The following is a 20,652-nucleotide window of genomic DNA, read 5'->3' as shown; positions in this document are numbered from 1 at the left end:
ACTCCCTCACCATCTTCTGAAACTTTGCACTCCTTTTGAGACTACCCCCCGCCTCGGGGCCTGTGCGATGGGAGGGTCTGAGAAAACTCTCCCAGAACTTTGACAGTGTTCCCCTGCCTCTTCTGGATTGCATTTGTGGCTCTCTCGCCTCTACTCCTTGGTTGTTCAATGGATTGTGACCTCTGCCACCAGCGTTTTCAGATGGGAATTTTTTCACTAATTCCGCAACAAGGGCCTTCTCGTACTGCCACTTTTTATTAGACCTGTCCTGCAAAGGAATAAGAGACATAAAGTTCTCTCTGTAGCATAGGTCTAGAAGTGTCATCAACCAGTGATGACTGTCACCCAAAATTTGGACAATGCGAGGGTCACGGGGAAGGCAGCGTAACATAAACTCAGCAATGTGTGAAAGGCTGCAAAGAGGCAAGACTTCTGTGTCCTCACAAAGAGGACAACTGACCATACTCTCATCCTCCTCTTCCTCCTCCTCCCTGTCCTCAGGCCATCCACTCTGAATAGACGGTATGGCAGTTGTGCAGGAAGTACCGTCTATAGCACAGGAAACTAGCTGCTGTTCTTCCTCCTCCTCACTTCCTCATTGTCACCCAATCCACGTTGGAATGAGATGAGGCTGGTCTGTGTGTAATTCCCCTGTATGGTTCCTTGCTCCATCTTATCGTGCTCCGCCTGCAATGCATCCTCTTTAATTAAGAGCAGAGAGCATTTCAGAAGACAGAGAAGCAGGATGGTGATGCCAATTATGACGTCATCGCCGCTCACCATCTTGTTGGAGTCCTCAAAGTTTTGGAGGATGGTCCAGATGTCTGACATCCATGTCCACTCCTGAGGTTTTATGTGTGGAGTCTTACTTGAATACCGATGGCCTTGTTGATGCAGGTAGTCAACAACTGCCCTCTTCTGCTCACAAATCCTTCCCAACTTTCTGCAATGTAGAGTTCCAATGCCTGGGGACATCACACACCAGTCGGTGAGCCGGAAGCTGCAAACGCTGCAGAAGCACGGCAAGAGCGGAGGAAGCTGAAGCTGACTTTCTAAAATGGGTACACAGGTGGCGTACTTTGACAAGCAGATCCAATAGATCTGGGAAGGTTTTGAGAAACCGCTGAACCACGAGATTAAGCACATGGGCCAGGCATGGTACATGTGTGAGCTCGCCTCGCCTCAGAGCCGCCACCAGGTTCCAACTATTGTCACACATGACCATGCCTGGCTGTAGGTTCAGCAGTGTCAGCCACAGATCTGCCTGCTCTTTAAGAGCTGTCCACATCTCTTCAGTGTTGTGCGGTTTGTCACCTAAGGCAGTGCTGCAGTGCTTCCAGCTTGCGACTGATGTGATCATTTCCGAGATGGACGCTGAAGAGGAGGAGAAGGAGGTGCAGCAGCTGTAGAATGTGGGGGCAACCCTGATTGACCCAAAGCCCGCAATCCTCGGCGTTGGGAGGACGTATTCCGTTCCAAGGTCTGACTGGGTCCCGACTTCCACTATGTTTACCCAGTGTGCCATCAGTGAGATGTACCATCCCTGCCCACAAGCACTTGTCCATGTGTCTGTGGTTTGGTGGACTTTCCCAGTAACTTCATTGTTAAGGGCCCGGCTAATGTTGTGGGACACGTGCTCGTGTAATGGGGGGACGGCACACCTGAAGAAATAGTCGGGCTGGGGACCAAGTACCAAGGAACGGCTGCCGCCATGAGGTTGCGGAAAGCTTCTGTCTTCTGTGGCCTGTGGGTCGTTAGCTGCGTATCTGCGCTTGCGTTCCAAGGACTGGGGTAGGGCAGCTGAACGCTGCGCTGGGACAAGGATGTTGACGTGCTTACTGATGGTGCAAGTTGAGAAAGTTCAATGACAGGTGCAGGGCGGGAGGCATCTTGGCATGCACCATGGACAGAGGATTGGCGTGCATGCACAACAGCGGAACAAGCAGCGGTCACCCACAGACACTGTTGCTGGACCCTGAAGTTCAGCTCACTTAGTCAGGTGCTTTGCTGTCATGTGCCTGCTCATGCTGCTGGTGGTCAGGCTGCTAGTTTTGCTACCCCTGCTGATACTGGCCTGGCAGGTGGTGCAAATGGGGTTTTGGGGTTATCGGCAGAGTCTTTAAAAAACAACCAGACTTGGGAAGAACTAACAGTTGTACTGGCAACTTCCGTCATGTTGATGTTACAGGGAACGGTTGCCCACCTTCTATCTGCGGCCACCACACTTCTTGTTCTTGCCTTTTGTGGTGATACTCCTCCCTCCCCCTATGTGCTGCTGTCCTCGCTCTGCGTTTAACCTTGCCAGGTTGGGTCACTGACTTCATCGTCCACCACCTCATCTTGCACTTCCGCACCCTAGTCCTCATCCTGACTTTCTGGCAATTGTGTCTCATCATCATCCACCTCTTGTGACAGTTTCCTACCGTTGCCTTCATGTGACAGTGGCTGCTCAAATTTTTGGGCATCGCTACATGCGATCTCCTCTTGCCCCGCTTCAAGTGGACCAGGTGAGAGGCCCGAATCTATAAATGGAAAAGTGAACAGCTCTTTGGAGTGTCCAAGTGTGGGATCAGTTGTCTCTGGGCGCTCGGCGTGGTGGAAGGAAGGAAGATCCGGGTGAGGAATATGTGGTCCAGACTCACAGCTACTGAGACTTGACCATGTGGAAGACAGGGTGGTGGTGGTGGCTAAGTGACTGGAAGCATTATCTGCTATCCAACCAATAACCTTTTCACACTGCTCTGTGTTCAATAGCGGTGTTCTGCGGTCCCCTATTAATTGAGACAGGAAGGTCGAGCAAAAAGATGTGGGTGTTTGTTGTGGCACAATTTCAGCTTGCCCACGGCCTCGGCCTCGTCCTCTGCATGCACCATCATCATCACATCCACTTCCCCGTCCCTTTCCACGCACCTTGCCCATTTTAAATGGATGACAATATTTTCCACGTTCACTACAAATGGCTGGATTTGAACCGCAGTGATATGTGATATGTGTGACGGAAAACAACAGTATTAAATAGCTGGCCTGTAGGTAACTATTTTTAACAGCAAACTGGTGTCAATAACTTCGCTAACACACTGCAACAAAATTTAAATGGAGGCCAAGAATGGCATAATTTTGAGTGCACTTATATGTGATCCGTGTGATGGACAAACCACAGTTTTAAAAAGCTTGCCTGTAGGTAGCTATTTTTAACAGCGAACTGGTGTCAATAGCTTCACCAGCACACTGCAACAAAATTTAAATGGAGACCAGGAATGGCACAATTTTGAGCCACTTATATGTGATCCGTGTGACGGACAAACCACACTTTTAAATAGATGGATTTTTAGCGCTGTTATATGGAAAGCATCTGTCTGTTTTCTGAATTGCCAACAAGCAAATGGAGCAGAAAAACGGTGTTCTCTGGATTGCTTTTTAAGCAAATAATCTGTATTAAGATCCCCCCAAAAAATGTTCCTGGCCCCTGATAACTTTTTTCACAAATATCTGTAAAAGCACCAGCAGCAGACAGAACTGGAATGGATCCTCTTGCTATATGCACTGCATTCTGCCACATACACTGGCTGCCTGCCTAGCACTGATATCTATGCAGCTGGATTAGTCCTCAGAAAGACTGTTATTTGAGAAGGATATGTGTATAATATATTGTGGTATACCTACACTAACTAAGAAGTAAGCAAATCTCTCCCTAGCTCAGCAGCACCTCTCCCTACACGGCCTGATTCCGGAGTAGACTGTGACGAGCATGGTGACGCCAGGTCTAATAAAGACCTGATGACACTGTGGGGCCAGCCAATCACTGTAATGCCACAACCAACATGGCTACGGCATTACAGTGTGTGGCAGACAATCCCTGCATGTTGATTGGCTCTCTAAAGATCACCAAACATGCAGGGAGGGGACGTGAGCTCCCACCGAGCAACCCCGGAAATACTCGGCGAGCTCCGAACATCTCGAGCACTGAAATGCTCGGGCGAGTACCAAGCAGTAGCGAGCATGCTCGCTCATCATTAATTCTCATCCATGACCGATCAGTACGATATATTATTAGAACGCTGATAATACACCAGTGTCTTGGAGAATTTCACAGTTGTTCTCAAAAGTTTACATACCCCCGCAGAATTTTTTCTTTCTTGGCCTTTTTTCAGAGAGTATGAATGATAACAAAAAAACTTTTTCTCCATTTATGGTTATTGGTTGGGTGAAGCCATTTATTGTCAAACCACTGTGTTTTCTCTTTTTAAATCCTAATGACAACCAAAAACATTCAAATGACCCTGATCAAAAGTTTACATACCCCAGTTCTTAATACCATGTATTGCCCCTTTAACATCAATGACAGCTTGAAGTCTTTTGTGGTAGTTGTGGATGAGGTTCAAGTTCCTGTAAATTCCTGGGGTGTCTAGCATGACCTGCATGTTTGAGAGCTCCCCAGAGTGGCTCAATGATATTGAGGTCAGGAGACTGAGATGGCCACTCCAGAACCTATACTTTGCACTGCTCCAGCCAAGACAGGTCGACTAGGCCTTGTGTTTTGGATCGTTGTCATGTTGGAACATCCAAGTACGTCCCATGCACAGCTTCCTAGCTGAATAACCAATAACCATGAGTGGAGAAAAAGTTTTTTTGTTATCATTCATATTCTGTGAAACAAGGCCAAGAAAGGAAAAATTCTGCTGGGGTATGTAAACTTTTGAGCACAACTGTAGGTAGTTGTTGTAAATTCCCATAGCAATCGGCATGAAAGATTTCCTTTATCTTTCCTTCTGACACCTTAGTAGGATTAAACGGTTTCTGGACGTGCTCCTCTGCTTCATGAACAGCTCATATAATGAGTGTGCGTTATTGCTCATTATTGCCAGACACATCTTCTGAATTCTTTCCTCCACTACCTCCTCAAAAGAGTCAAGATGGCAGCCAACAGCAGAGCTTTCCTTCTTGATAAGCTTATTTAGAATATTAGCTTCAGACACCCGCACACTACTTCCCCAGCACATGATTGCCACTACGGACTTGTAAAACATTTCTAACATTCTGCTGCAAACAATGAAGACTGTAATTTCCGTAGAAAGTACAGTTTGCTCATCCCCTTCTTGTAAATCTATTCGCGTGACTGCCGCATCACACATTCAACCTGTCTGCCAATTAGTTGGTCTCAGAGAGAAAGCTTGCACAAAGAGTCAGAATGTGCATGTGTACAAGGGGGACTAATAGAAACAGGAGGAGCCATTTGGCCTCATGGTCATGTTACCATAATGTCAAAATAGTCAAGCAGAGGGTGGGTAGAAAACTATTAACCTCTAATGACAGTGAAAAGGAGAAAAAAAACATTCATGGTAGAATAAAAAATGAAAAGAGAAGGGGAAAGAGGGTGGAGGAACAAATTAAAGAAAATGGATCAAAGAAAGAGGGGAGGGAGAACAGAGGATGAAAAGAAAAGAGGAAAAGATAAAGAAAATCCTGAATTTCTGATTTTTGTTCATTCTGCCTCTCAAATTTTAAATAGAAAGCAATCAAAAAATATTATAAGCTCGAAAAAGGTACCAATAAAAACATCAACTCATCCCGCAAAAAAACAAGCATTCACATGACTCTGTCAACAGAAAAATAGAAAAATTATGGCACTCAAAATATGGCGATGCAAAAAATTATTTTTGTATAAAAAGCGTTTTTACTGTGTGATAACATGTGGAAGCAAGAAGAAGCAAGCCGAGCATGCAGATGAACAGAGATCAAAATGCACAATCAATACCAAGTAAAACAAAAAAATAAATATGTAAAAATGTCAAAATAGATGTGAAAAGAAAAGAATGCAATGTAAAGTGACAAAAGAAGTCATAGGTATATATAGCTGTATATGTTAAATCTATATTAAAGTATAGCAAAAAAGATAGATATAAATAAAAAATGTAGATAAGGTATATGTATTGATATATGTTGACAGTCACTACATTGTTCAAATGCCAGAAAAAGAAAGGGGTGAAAAAATATGCAAGTTCAAGGTAAAAGGTAAAAAAGTAAGTGGTAGTACAAAAGTATAAAGAAAACAATACTCTAAATTAGAAATAGGGGAAACATATGTAAAAGAATGAATGTGCATAAGTGATTCTCATAGAGACATCATTAGTTGGTTATTGAAAATTAAACTAGTGTGTATACAAAAAGTGTACATAGTAAGCATACACTTGACATATGCAACCTTCATAAAGGGGAGAGTGTGATTAAATGGATAAGGAGACGCAAATTGGGACATAGAAGTAGAGATAGAAATGCATCCCAGAGCATATTTGAAAAGATAATATATAAATGTAAGCAACACACAAAAGATGAAAATGAGTAAAATTAAATCACTGCACATATGCAATCAGATGCATGAGATCTAGTTAAGTGATTGCAGGGTGATTTGGGCAAACAAAAGAGTGAAATTGCATATAGTGAAAAATAAAAATACAGTAAAGTGAGTAATGCTTGATTTTGTTATGAAATTCTAAAACATGGAAATAGGTTGCAGGGAGTAGATGAATGAAGACCCACATATGAAAAGATAAGTACCCATAGACATACAGGTGCATCTCAATAAATTAGAATATCATCAAAAAGTTTATTTATTTCAGTTCTTCAATAAGAAAAGTGAAACTCATATATTATATAGAGTCATAGCAAACAGAGTGATCTATTTCAAGTGTTTATTTTTGTTAATGTTGATGATTAGGGCTTACGGCCAATGAAAACACAAAAGTCATTATCTCAGTTTATTAGAATACTTTATAACAACAGCTTGAAAAATGTTTTTAAAATCCGAAATGTTGGCCTACTGAAATGTATGTTTAGTAAATGCACTCAATACTTGGTCGGGGCTCCTTTTGCATCAATTACTGCATCAATGCATCGTGGCATGGATGCGATCAGCCTGTGGCACTGCTGAGGTGTTATGGAAGCCCAGTTTGCTTTGATAGCAGCCTTCAGCTCATCTGCATTGTTGGGTCTAGTGTCTCTCATCTTCCTCTTGACAATACCCTATAGATTCTCTATGGGGTTAAGGTCAGGCGAGTTTGCTGGCCAATCAAGCACAGTGATTCTGTTGTTTTTAAACCAGGTATTGGTACTTTTGGCAATGTGGACAGGTGCCAAGTCCTGCTGGAGAATGAAAATTCCATCTCCAGAAAGCTTGTCAGCAGAGGTAAGCATGAAGTGCTCTAAAATGTCCTGGTAGATGGCTCCTCTGACTTTGGTTTTGATAAAACACAGTGGACCTACATCAGCAGATGACATGGCTCCCCAAACCATCACTGATTGTGGAAACTTCACACTAGACCTCAAGCAGCTTGGATTGTGTGCCTTTCCACTCTTCCTCCAGACTCTGAGACCTTGATTTCCAAATGGAAATTGGAACTCTGGGACCTTGTGGACTGCGTCAATGACTGCCTTCAGGACATCTGTTAAGTCAGCCATTTTCCCCATGATTGTGGAGCCTACTGAAACAGACTAAGGTACCTTTTTAAACGTTTAGGAAGCCTTTGCAGGTGTTTTTTGTTAATTATTATAATTTACTGAGATAACGACTTTTGTGTGATTTCATTGGCTATAAGCCATAATCATCAACATTAACAGAAATAAACACTTGAAATAGATCACTCTGTTTGTAATGACTCTATATAATATATGAGTTTCACTTTTTGGATTGAAGAACTGAAATAAATTAACTTTTTGATGATACTCTAATTTCGTGAGATGCACCTGTAAATATGACTTTCATTTCCATATATGTTTAAAAGAAAGTAATCAGAAATATAGGCACATGAATACATAAACCAAATGCCATCAATGGGTTGACCGATCAAAAAGAATGCATATATGTAAATAAAGAATAAAAATACCCACGGAAAATAATTGAGATATACGAGGGGCGTTCATTAAAGATTTCCTTTCACCCACTTCTTGTGTACTGAGATCAATCAAACTTTGCACAGTTATTAGTCCTTCTCTACATAGGTGCCACCTAGGGACACACACTTCTCCCATCTCTTTAAGGAACTGTAAACAACTCTCTAGTAGAAGTTGACAGGTTGCTCCAAAAGCCACGTTGTGTCTTCAGAAATCAGTCTCATCATCTGGAAAATGCTTGCCCTTCAAAAATAACTTCATTTTTGGAAAGAGGTAGAAGTCTGATAGTGCGAGATAGGGTGAATAAGGGGGATGCAGTAGAATTTCAAAGCCATGGTAACTAGTGTTGAGCCACCCCCGTAGTGTTCGAGTTCGGTTCGGTTCGCCGAACTGTTCGTCGAACTGTTCGTCGAACACCTTCGAACACCGTTAAAACCAATGGCAGGCAAACAAAAACACATAGAAACACATAGAAAACACCTTCAAAGGTGTCCAAAAGCTGACAAACTGCTCAGAAGACACAACTAACACATGGAAAAGTGACAAGTACATATAGTCATGCGAAAAGAAAAGAGGTGGAGGAGTAAAAGGAGGGGGAGACACAGATATAGGCATGTCATGCCCTTCTAAAATCCAAAAAGTGAGAAGCCGAGACGGCCAGTCCGCTCCTGCCCGTGCCACCTCCGTGTCGCCGGGTTTGTGCCAGAGCCGCGGTGAACCCTGACGGCCAGCCCCCCTCTCCCAATACTGGTGCCTGTCCGCTGGTGGGTCGAGAGAGCCCCCCTGTGGTGGAGGCAGCTCTAAGCTTTTTAATTTAAATTGTCCCTCTAATTTGAATGAATACACTTTAAATCCATTTACAAGGATCTATTGGAGGGCAAGTCTCATGCCAGCAGCCGCGTAATTCCAGCTCCAGTAGCGTCCACTAAAGCTGCTGCAGTTAAAAAGCTTTTATAAGGATCGAGCTCGGCTGTCCACCGCAAGGCATCCTAGTGCCAGTCCCAGCCCCTATGCCTTGGGGTGCCTCCTGATGCTCTTCACTAAGTATCCCGTGGTCCCGAAGCATTTCCTTTGAAAAAATTAAGTGTCCAAACTACAGGTGGTGTAGCTTGCTTAACAGCCGGGATAATCCACTGACTAGCAGACACTGCTACTAGGCACAAAGTATTTCCTGGGCTAGATGCAGTTAAAAATTTGTAAGTAGATACTCTCGTTGGATGCTGAGAAATCATTCCATAGAGTCTCCTGGCATGCCATATATGATTCTCTTAAAAAGCTTGGGGTAGGGGTCTAGGGGACCCTTTTATAGCCAAAATCACGGCCCTGTATCACAATACGTCACCTAGGCTGAAGATAAATGGAACTGTAGCACCGAGGGCTCGGTTGCTACAGACGTATTGCACCTCACCCAGAGGTGTGATATCTCACTCTCAGATAAGGATGGAGTGTGGATCAGGACCCGACACCTGCATGCATTACACCACATTGCCGTGGGGCAGGGCGACCAATATGTCCCTGAGATGGGCACGACAGTCCCTGTCCCTGGCTGGAGTGGGGGGAGGGAACACTGAGGAAGGGGAACCCTGCAGTGCAGGAGCAGGGAGGAAGCAGTTCCTGGGTGCATTGAGAAGGGAGTATAAAAGGTGGGCACCATCTTAGTTCAGTGCAGAGAAGTCTGAGCAGAAGTGGCAGGGAGCAGGGGCTCTGCATGAGCTCTGCTCCGGAGGCGGGCCTAGTAACAGAGGCCCAGGCCTGCAAGAGGGAGAAGGAAGGAAGAGGAGCGGAGAAGGCTCCAGGAACGAGGAATGAAGGGATCCCAGGGGTGCGGACGGGCGAGTCGCCACCGCACGCCCGAATCCACCTGCGTGGAGGGGTCAGGCCAAAGGGGGAGACCGGTCCCCGAACTAGTGGAGGCAGGAAACGACCCTCAGCTAGAAACCGGAGGCTCTGACATTTTATGTGGCGCAGCCCCTTGCTCCACCCGCTAGGAAGGCACCACATAGGGTCAGGGAAACTGGCGCCAAGTTTACCAAGAGGAGGCCCGAGGCAGCCGGACAGAAGTGTTGGTAAGAAAGGCCAGACAAAGGACACACAAAGGGGGTCCTGTGAAGCGCTCCAAAGTTATCTGGGAGTTGTCTGAGCCCCTCACCTGGTGAGCACAGTACGACGTGGGCAGCCGTTACCTGCAGACGTGGTCTGGATAATAAGAACTGTGAGTAAAGGCCCTGAACTGCATCACTGACTCCGTGTCGTTACTGCTGCTGCCCTGCACCATCACCCCCATCCTCCGCATACACTGCCCTGAGGCTATACTCCTCCCGTGGGGAGTTATGCTATGCTCTGCTGCACCCACAACACCAGCCTTAGCGGTCTGCCCTGTAGCGGCGGTTCACTCTGACCGCAATCCACGGGTGGCGTAGTCGGACATTTAAACATCAAAACCACATAAATAGTTCCGCCACTGGTTTGACCGCCCTGAGCCACGGAACCGGATCGCCGCCACGAAGACTACAACCACCAGCATCCACCAAAAAGGGTGCGGCTCCGGGTGTCCCAAGGCCCAGGGGGTGCGTCAGAACATTTTCATCACCTTTCACAATCACCAATGGGACAAGGCAGGGATGTCCTCTGTCCCCTCTCTTATACATCCTAGTGACGGAGCACCTGCTCTCATCAATTCGCCATAACCCCAATATTAGGTGGATTGAGGTGGGAGGCACCGAGTACAAGTGCTCTCTATTTGCTGATGATGTCCTAGTATATATCACTCAATCACATATATCTATCCCTGCTGTTATGGCTGAAATAGATCACTTTGTTACATGGTAAAATTTTAAAATCAATGCAGCGAAGTCTGAGGCCCTCGATGTCTCCCTCCCTAAATCCATATAGGATTCCATCCAGTCCAACTTTCCCTTTGCCTGGCCCTCACAGGGTATCAAATACTTAGGAATTCCTATTCATAGAGACCTCTCCCATCTATGTTATCTTAATTTTGGGCCCTTTATTGAACAATTCCATACAGACCACAGTTGGCAAGTTAGAACTGTAAGATTCACTACGTGCACCACTGGTATTTTGTGGAAAAGCACATGTAAGATTCTGCAACAGTCTCTGCTGATACTCCTGCATGCGTGCATCCCTTTCTATGGCAGGAATAATTTCTGCAAATTTACTTTTGTACCGGGGATCTAACAGTGTGGCAACCCAGTAGTCAGGATTATTTCTAATTCTCACAATTCGAGGGTCATGTTGCAGGTAGTGCAGCAAGAAGGCACTCATGTGTGTTGCGCATCCAGGAGCACCAAGTCCCTGTTGTGTTGGTGGCGAGGTAACAATCATGCTTCCTTCCTCTGTCCTCTCCCCCCAACCTCGCACAACAGAAATGTGATCAAGGTCTCCCTCATCTGATGAGTCTTCCATCAGTTCGTCCTCCACTTCTTCCTGGGCTCCTGCACCTTCCTCACTAGTTTGGCTGCTACCATGCGCCCTGGTAAAATCATCTCCCCCACCCTCACATGCCTGCCGCCCTGGTGCTGCCGACCGTCTGGACCTTGCAGATGTTAGCCCTTCCGCATACAACTCCTCCTCCTCTACTTCCTCCACCTCCTCTTGTGCCACCACCTGACTCCGAATTCTGTTTAACATGTGCTCCAGCATGTAAATCACCGGAATAGTCATGCTGATAATGGCATCGTCAGCACTAAACATCTTCGTCGCCATTTCAAAACTGTGCAGAAGGGTGCATAGGTCCCTGATCTGAGACCACTCCTCCAGCGTGATTTGCCCCACCTCTGAATCTCGTTGGCCCAGGCTATACGTCAGAACGTATTGCACCAGGGCTTGTCGGTGCTGCCACAGTCGCTGCAACATGTGCAGAGTTGAATTCCACCGGGTAGGCACATCGCATTTTAGCCGGTGAAGTGGCAGGCCCAACGACTTCTGTAGAGATGTAAGTCGCTGAGCTGCGGGATGCGAACGGCGGAAGTGAGCACACAGCGACCGTGCCCTCTGCAGAAGGCCATCTAGTCTGGGATAGTGGGCTAAAAATTGCTGGACAACCAGGTTCAACACGTGAGCCATACAAGGCACGTGTGTGACATTGCCCCGGCGAAGGGCCGCACCCAGGTTTGCAGCATTGTCGCACACGGCCTTCCCTGGTTTCAGGTCCAGTGGAGACAACCATTCATGAAATTGGTTCTCCAGAGCTGACCACAACTCCTCAGCTGTGTGACTCACATTTCCCAGACATTTCAATGTAAAAACCGCCTGATGACGTTGAGCCCTACTGCCAGCATAGTAAGGAGGTGTGCAGGATCCCTTCTGCGCAGTTAGAAAGCTTGTGGCATGACCAGACAGGCTTTGGGTGCAGGTGGAAGACCGAGAGGAGGTTGAGGAGGCAGAAGCAGTGGAGGAACTTTGACATAAAGAGGATTGACGCACAACTCGTGGGGACGGCAAGACTTGGACAGCAGCCCCTTGTCCTGCTGTCACCATAGTTACCCAGTGCCCAGTCAGCGACATGTAACGCCCCTGTCCATGCCTACTCGTCCAAGTGTCTGTGGTGAAATGCACCCTGTCACACACAGAGTTTCTCAAAGAAGCGGTGATGTTGTGTGCGACATGCTGGTGGAGCGCAGGACACCTTTCTTTGAGAAGTAGTGCCGACTGGGCATCTGGTACTGGGGCACTGCGACGGACATAAGGTCTCGAAAATCCTCTGTGTCCACCAGGCGGAAAGGCAGCATTTCTGTAGCCAAGAGCTTGCAGATGGTGAAATTCAACCTCTTAGCTTTCTCATGGCTAGGAGGAAATGGTCTTTTACTTGTCCACATCTGAGGGACCGAGGGCTGGCTATTGTGCTTAGACGGGGTTGATAAGGGTGTCCCCGGCAAACTGCCGGTCTGTGAGGAAGATGCAGGCGGACATGTTAGGTTGCCTTGATCCAAAGGTGGTGCTATCGATGTCGGACAGCGCTCAAGACCAGCTGGTGTTACCACCTCCAAAGAAAATGATGACCTGCCAATCACGCTGGCTGTTGCGGGTAAAGAGGTGGCAGGTCTGCGCCCCAAAACAGGTGTGACTGCTGTCCCCCCAGTCACAGAGGATGAAGAGGCCGCGGATGCACAAGATATGGCAGACGGTGGTTGGCCCGGCCGGCTAGACCGCATTGTAGCACACTGAGCTTCCCACTGCAACTTATGCTTCATGTCCATGTGCCGGTTCATGCATGAAGTACTCAAACTATGTATTTTTTGGCCTCTACTTAGCTTTTGCTGACAAATGTTACAGATAACACGAGTTGGGTCATCTTTATCGATCTGAAAAAATGCCCAGGCTATGCAAGGCTTAGCACCCATGCGACCTGAAGAGCCACCACGACTTGTGGTGAGAGGCAGAGTTGTGTTTGAGGATGCAGTTGTTGACGTGCTTCCAGTACTACGTCTCTGTCCAGGAAGGCGCAACCTGACCTCGTCGTCACTAGCATCTTCCTCCACCTCCTCTGCTGACCTCATCTCTTGGCTGACTGTGGGTTGACAGTAAGTGGGATCTCCGACCTCATCATCATCACCCTGTGCGTTATCACACCCGTCGTCCTCAGAGCCAACCTGTTCCTGCCCTGACAAAAAACTAAAGTTGTCGCTCCAATCAGGTATTTGAGTCTTATCATCGTCTTCCCCATTGTCTCCACCAACAGGAGTTACAGTTTGGGAATGAGGGTCTACATTATGGTCAGAACCTTCTGCGTCTGGTCCTGGATCCGACTCATAAAGATTCTGGGCATCAGTGCAGATCATTTCCTCGTCTGGATTCACAGAAGCGCTGGAGTCGACCTCTGATTCCCAGGCTATAGTATGAGTAAACAGCTCTGCAGACTCAACCATCTGTTCTACCTCATACTCAGACGGGCAGCTGGAGATTTGGGAGCTGTGAGGAAGCAAGTGCGATTTGGGTGACACCTTTGAGGACTGGAGTATTTGTGATGTTGAAGTTGATGTGGAGGAGAGCCCACTTAAAGGAGCACTTGATATCCGTTGAAGCACCTGCTGTTTTTGTGCCTCATCTGGAATTTGTAGCGATTGGCGTGGCCGTAAGAAAAGGATCTTATCACATTGTCCGCTAAAAGAAGAAGACATTTTAGTTTGGCTGGAAGATGGTCTTTCTTCTGCACCTACCCCACGGACACAACCTTTTTTCCCCTTCCCAACACGCCTATTCCCCTTTCCACCAGCAGCAGGCCTTTTTCCACTCATTTTGGTGGTTAACTAATTCACAACTCTGGAGTTGTTTGCACAAAAAAACAATGGATGGTAACCAAGCAGAGCTGAGTGGCCAAACTGTGGTATTAGGCCAAAACTATTGGCTGGGTTAGATGCAGAAAAAAATTATTTTTAATTTGCAACCTGATGGAGGTCAGTATAGATGGACTAATAGACCAAGTCCCACACACCGCTAGAAGCCCAAATATTTTTTCAGAGCTAGATGCAGAAAATTTTTTTATTCAATTTGCAACCTGATGGAGGTCAGTATAGATGGACTAATAGACCAAGTCCCACACACTGCTAGAAGCCCAAATATTTTTTCAGAGCTAGATGCAGAAAAAAATTATTTTTAATTTGCAACCTGATGAAGGTCAGTATAGATGGACTAATAGACCAAGTCCCACACACCGCTAGAAGCCCAAATATTTTTTCAGAGCTAGATGCAGAAAATTTTTTTATTCAATTTGCAACCTGATGGAGGTCAGTATAGATGGACTAATAGACCAAGTCCCACACACTGCTAGAAGCCCAAATATTTTTTCAGAGCTAGATGCAGAAAAAAATTATTTTTAATTTGCAACCTGATGGAGGTCAGTATAGATGGACTAATAGACCAAGTCCCACACACTGCTAGAAGCCCAAATATTTTTTCAGAGCTAGATGCAGAAAAAAATTATTTTTAATTTGCAACCTGATGGAGGTCAGTGTAGATGGACTAATAGAACAAGTCCCACACGCTGCTAGAAGCCCAAATATTTTTTCAGAGATAAATGAAGAAAAAAATTATTTTTAATTTGCAACCTGATGGAGGTCAGTATAGATGGACTAATAGACCAAGTCCCACACACTGCAAGAAGCCCAAATATTTTTTCAGTGCTAGATGCAGAAAAAAATTATTTTTAATTTGCAACCTGATGGAGGTCAGTATAGATGGACTAATAGACCAAGTCCCACACACCGCTAGAAGCCCAAATATTTTTTCAGAGCTAGATGCAGAAAAAAATTATATTCAATTTGCAACCTGCTGGAGGTCAGTATTGAAGGACTAATAGAACAAGTCCCACACACTGCTAGAAGCCCAAATATTTTTTCAGAGCTAAATGAAGAAAAAAATTATTTTTAATTTGCAACCTGATGGAGGTCAGTATAGATGGACTAATAGACCAAGTCCCACACACTGCTAGAAGCCCAAATATTTTTTCAGAGCTAGATGCAGAAAAAAATTATATTCAGTTTGCAACCTGATGGATGTCAGTATAGATGGACTAATAGAATGATGCTATGCCCAAAAGATTTTACTTCACTAGGTGCAGTAAAAAAATTGGTATTCTATACACAGGTGGTATATCTTGCAACACAGATAGGCTACTCCACTGACTAACACACTCTGCAATAGGCCAAAAAGGATTAGCTTTGCTAGATTCAGCCAAATGCTGTGAAAAAAACTTGCACAGCACTGGCACAGACCTGCCTGGCAAAAACTGATAGGAACTGATGTAACCTAGTCCTGAAAAGGACTCCAATTACAATTAGTCTTTACTCCCACAATCTATCTATTTAAGAGCACAGACCTGCCTGATAAAAGTCGTAGGAAATGCTGTAACCTAGTCCTTAAAAGGACTGCAATCACAACTGTTCCCTACTCCCAAGCTATCTGTAGATTTGTGCGAAAATTGGCTTGAAATTAACAAGGTATAGCACACACAGCAACAGCGGTGCCGTCTAACACGCAGCTGCAGCAGTGAGAAAATGGTGGCGACGGGGAAAATGGCTTGGTCTTATAGGGCAAGGACATGTGACATACACTGCCAATCACACATGCCCTTGCTTGTGTGAAAAAAAGCACTTCGCTCCGTGTGTGCGCTGCTGATAGGCTGACAGATTGCACCTCCCCACTGCAAATGCGGTAAAGAGAAAAAAAAATGGAGATCTTCATTGTTCCTGCAGAGATCCATCCCCTGCCCCTCCCCCCGCCCCGCTGTACACTCAAACTGCGTATTAACATTAATTTTCATCATTACTGAGAAAAAATCCAGTTATGATTTTGGTGCACGAACAGTTATCGAACATAACCTCGAACAGCCGAATTTTTCTCAAATTGTTCGTGTTCGCCGACCGGCTCGAACACCGCCCAAAACAGCTCGAATTTGAGATTGGCGAACAGTTCGAGTAGAACAACGCTCATCTCTAATGGTAACATGCTTCCATTTGGGCAATATGTAAGTTGTGAACTGGTGCATTGTCTTGCAGAAGGCGGACACCTTTGGTGAGCATGCCATATCTCTTGGTTTTGATGGCCTCCCGCAATTTACGCAGCAGTGAAGCATAGTATGCCCCAGTGATCATGGTACCCTTTGCTAGCAAATCCATCAATACTTCTCCGTGCTGGTCTCAAAATACTGTGAGCATGACCTTGCCTGCCGAGTGTTGGGCACATGCCTTCTTTGGAGGCGGTGAGTCATCATTCTTCCATTGCATCGACTGGACTTTAGTCTCAGGATCATAGTGATGGACCCAGCTTTCATCCTGTGTGATCAGTCTGTTGAAATAGTCCTCCTGGTTTCCATGGCACATCATCAATTGAGTCTAAGAGCATTCAACTCGTTCCTGCTTCTGGAAATGTGTGAGCAGTCGGGGAACCTAGCTATACCTTATACATGTGAAGATGGTCTAGGATGATTTTTTCCAATGACCCCACACTAATCTTGACACTTTGGGCTAGGTGGCGAATGGTTACACGACGATTTTACAAAATGGCGACCTCCACTTGCTGGATGGTGTGTTCATCAATAGCAGAGTGGGTCACCCTGGAATTGGAGCTGTTTGCACCGAAGTCAAACCACATTTCAATTGACGATGCCAGTTCTTGACTACATCATATGATGGGTAATCATTATCATAAACCTCTTTCATCTCATTGAATGTCTCCTTTGATGTGCAGCCTTTCAAGTAAAGGAACTTGATGACTGCTTTCTATTCCATTGGGTCCATTATCAAACCTCACACCACTTCAGCACCTGTAAAATCAAGACCGTTATCAGTTCTGAGTTGCAAATTGCCACATAACCTATAGAGACTTATACCATAACACATGTGAAGTTTCAACGCCCTGTGATAAATAGAAGTGGGTCAGGGGAACTTCCTTTGTAATTAAGATATTAAAAGGTTACAATGTGGATACTGTGTCTAGTTAAAAGCAGAAAGAAAATGGAAAGAGGAAAAAAATAGGAATATAAACAGAAGATAAGAGCAGAATTGACCTGGGATGTACAGTCTTCTTCAGGAGGTACCACAGCAGTGCCATCATGAAGCAGCCCAAATGCTGTTACAAATCTCTGTGTATGACCAAAGTAATCTAGGAATGCAAAAGCAAAATTAAATAAAACATTAAAAATTAAAACCAACTATCTAAAAGTTGCAACAGAGTAAAGGCTCAAAAAAGGAACAAACTTCTACATAGAAAGTCATAGAAATAATGCAAAAGAAGTATAATTATTAAGGCCGCATAAATTCTGTGTTTACAATTGATGAATCCAATGTACCTCTCTTTGGGCAAGATGTATTTTCCAGTTATCTCCTCTTATGCTAGACAACCAACAGAAGATTAGACCCCTAAAATATAACTTTTATTCGAATATGCTAAAAAGGACTCAGTAGTCACCATAACAACAAACACAAAAACAAGACAAAATGCCAGCGAACAGGGATAAGTCACACATCAGTCAGGAAGGATTACGGGCTCTATCTGTCCCTATTTTGTCCCTAAATTCTCTCCCTTCCTGACAGCGGAGGTTGGCACCCTAATTTTTGCTCCGTGGAGCCCCCGCTCAATGTCGGTGTCCCTAATATCCCTGGTAAATCTCTATCTTTATATTTAAAAAACCACAATCGTGAATAAAAGATAGAGAAAAGTGAACGTACAGATTAAGAAGCCGACAATTCATCATAGATATGTATTTAAGGAGACCCAAGTCTATATATTGCGACAATAATAATAGCCCTGGGAATATTTAGAAGGTAAGATTTGTCTCAAGATACCTGGTTTATTACATTCATACACAAGCCAGCATATACTAAATAACCAAAGCTAATAAAGCAGGTTCTGTTATATATGAGACTAATCCCCAGAAGTAATGCCCACATCATAATGCCTGCATCATGCAGCACTGACTGAGCGTCTGGAGAGAAGGATTGATTGCCTCTCCAGTTCCCCTGATGAACCCTGGAGAGTACCAGGGAGAAACGCGTTGGGACGAGATATGAGGGATCATCAATGATAAGTGTTGCTCCCTGTCTATTTATATGATATCAGACTGTCTTTGCATTTGGGACATGATATAAGGGACTATCTATGATAAGTGCTAAATCCCTGTATTTTCTGACATAGGATATTAGGAATCACTAATGATTTGTGTTATTTCTTTGATATCTATGAGATGTGACATAATGCATTACCAATGATAAATGCTATTCCTTACTAAATGATATTGAGATTGTTATAATGCATTTAGAATTGGTCATTTGTTTTGCTTGTATGTGTTACAGTCTCTATCACATTCTGGCTCTGACAACTTAGAACGACATAGAGCAGGATGCACATGTGATACTGGTCTGTGGGCATTACTTCTGGGGATTAGTCTCATATATAACAGAACCTGCTTTATTAGCTTTGGTTATTTAGTATATGCTGGCTTGTGTATGAATGTAATAAACCAGCTATCTTGAGACAAATCTTACCTTCTAAATATTCCCAGGGCTATTATTATTGTCGCAATATATAGACTTGGGTCTCCTTAAATGCATATCTATGATGAATTGTCGGCTTCTTAATCTGTACGTTCACTTTTCTCTATCTTTTATTCACGATTGTGGTTTAAATATAAAGATAGAGATTTACCAGGGATATTAGGGACACCGACGTTGAGCGGGGGCGCCACGGAGCAAAAATTAGGGTGCCAACCTCCGCTGTCAGGAAGGGAGAGAATTTAGGGACAAAATAGGGACAGATAGAGCCCGTAATCCTTCCTGACTGATGTGTGACTTATCCCTGTTCCCTGGCATTTTGTCTTGTTTTTGTGTTTGTTGTTATGGTGACTACTGAGTCCTTTTTAGCATATTCGAATAAAAGTTATATTTTAGGGGTCTAATCTTCTGTTGGTTGTCTAGTTTTGCAATTGGGCCCCGCTTATACATTCCTTGTTCAGGTGTTTTATCTCCTCTTATGCCCATGATGACACATCAAGAGCTAATTAAATGATTTCTCAAAAATGTGACTCTTGTAAAGCATACATGGCATCAGCATGGAAAGTGCTAGACATTGTATTGAACTACCCACCTTAAATTTCAAAGTTGTAACACAAGATTATTTTTATTTTATCTGATGTTTGTCATTTTTTGCCTGAGGTTTCTGAACTCTGCTTACGTTGTGGTATTTTGCACAACCAGCTGTTACTGCCTTATGTCTTTGTGTTTCACTGGTTTTGTTGTTGGGCAATTAAAAAATCTTCAAATAACTGTCAAGTCAAACCAGTAGATGAGGAATGTTATCGGAGAATGCACTTAATTCTCTAGAATTTACCTTTGCTTCATAACTTCCTGCTTCTCTTTGTGCACATCAGCATACTATAGAAAGGGTGGCTCTTTCACATGAGAAAATGTATAGTTATTTCTTAAATTGATGATAAGTAAAAGGCAAGAAATGCCTAGTGACAACCAGTAAAACTTGAAATGAAATATGTCTAATTATCCAAATAGCGTACTGTAATATATTGTATAATAAACTAAAAAGTTTCATGGGCTGATTGGGTTGTTTCTGTAGGACTCTACGAAGAGTTTTTATTGTTTCAGATTATTCATTTTATAAGGAATTAAAAGACAATACTTGTATAATAAATGAAGACTAAATGTATTTTCAAAACACTTTATGCACTATTTTCTCCTGGTTTGCTATGTATGTAATGATAATGGATATGAAATATGACTTAAGTTATTTATTCTTGCAATGCTAATTATTGCATATAATTATAGCTGTTCAATCTGTGCCTGGGAGTTGTGGGACTTTCTACAGGTGTTCTGTGTTCTGGAGATTGCCCAGGCTATTTAACTGAGATGTTTGCCCCTAATCCCTGCCAGACGTAGATTGTGCTTCCTGGTGAGGGTTTGCCTGATTCTGTTGTTCTGAGTTCTGATCTTCTGCTGCCTGACTCTTCGGACTGTGCTCTGACTATCCCTTTGTCTTTTTCTTTGGCTTTGATCTGCTATTTCTTGCTATTGACCCTGGACTGTGACCTGACTTCACCTTTGTTTTTTCCCTTGGTTATCTACAGTACAGACCAAAAGTTTGGACACACCTTCTCATGTAAAGTTTTTTCTGTATTTTCATGACTATGAAAATTGTACATTCACACTGAAGGCATCAAAACTATGAATTAACACATGTGGAATTATATACTTAACAAAAAAGTGTGAAACAACTGAAAATATGTCTTATATTCTAGGTTCT

Source organism: Phyllobates terribilis, unplaced genomic scaffold (assembly GCF_046119375.1).
Source record: "Phyllobates terribilis strain yellow unplaced genomic scaffold, ASM4611937v1 Scaffold_2__4_contigs__length_985480577, whole genome shotgun sequence".
In the NCBI taxonomy this organism is placed as follows: domain Eukaryota; kingdom Metazoa; phylum Chordata; class Amphibia; order Anura; family Dendrobatidae; genus Phyllobates; species Phyllobates terribilis.
This window is presented reverse-complemented; position numbering follows the sequence as displayed.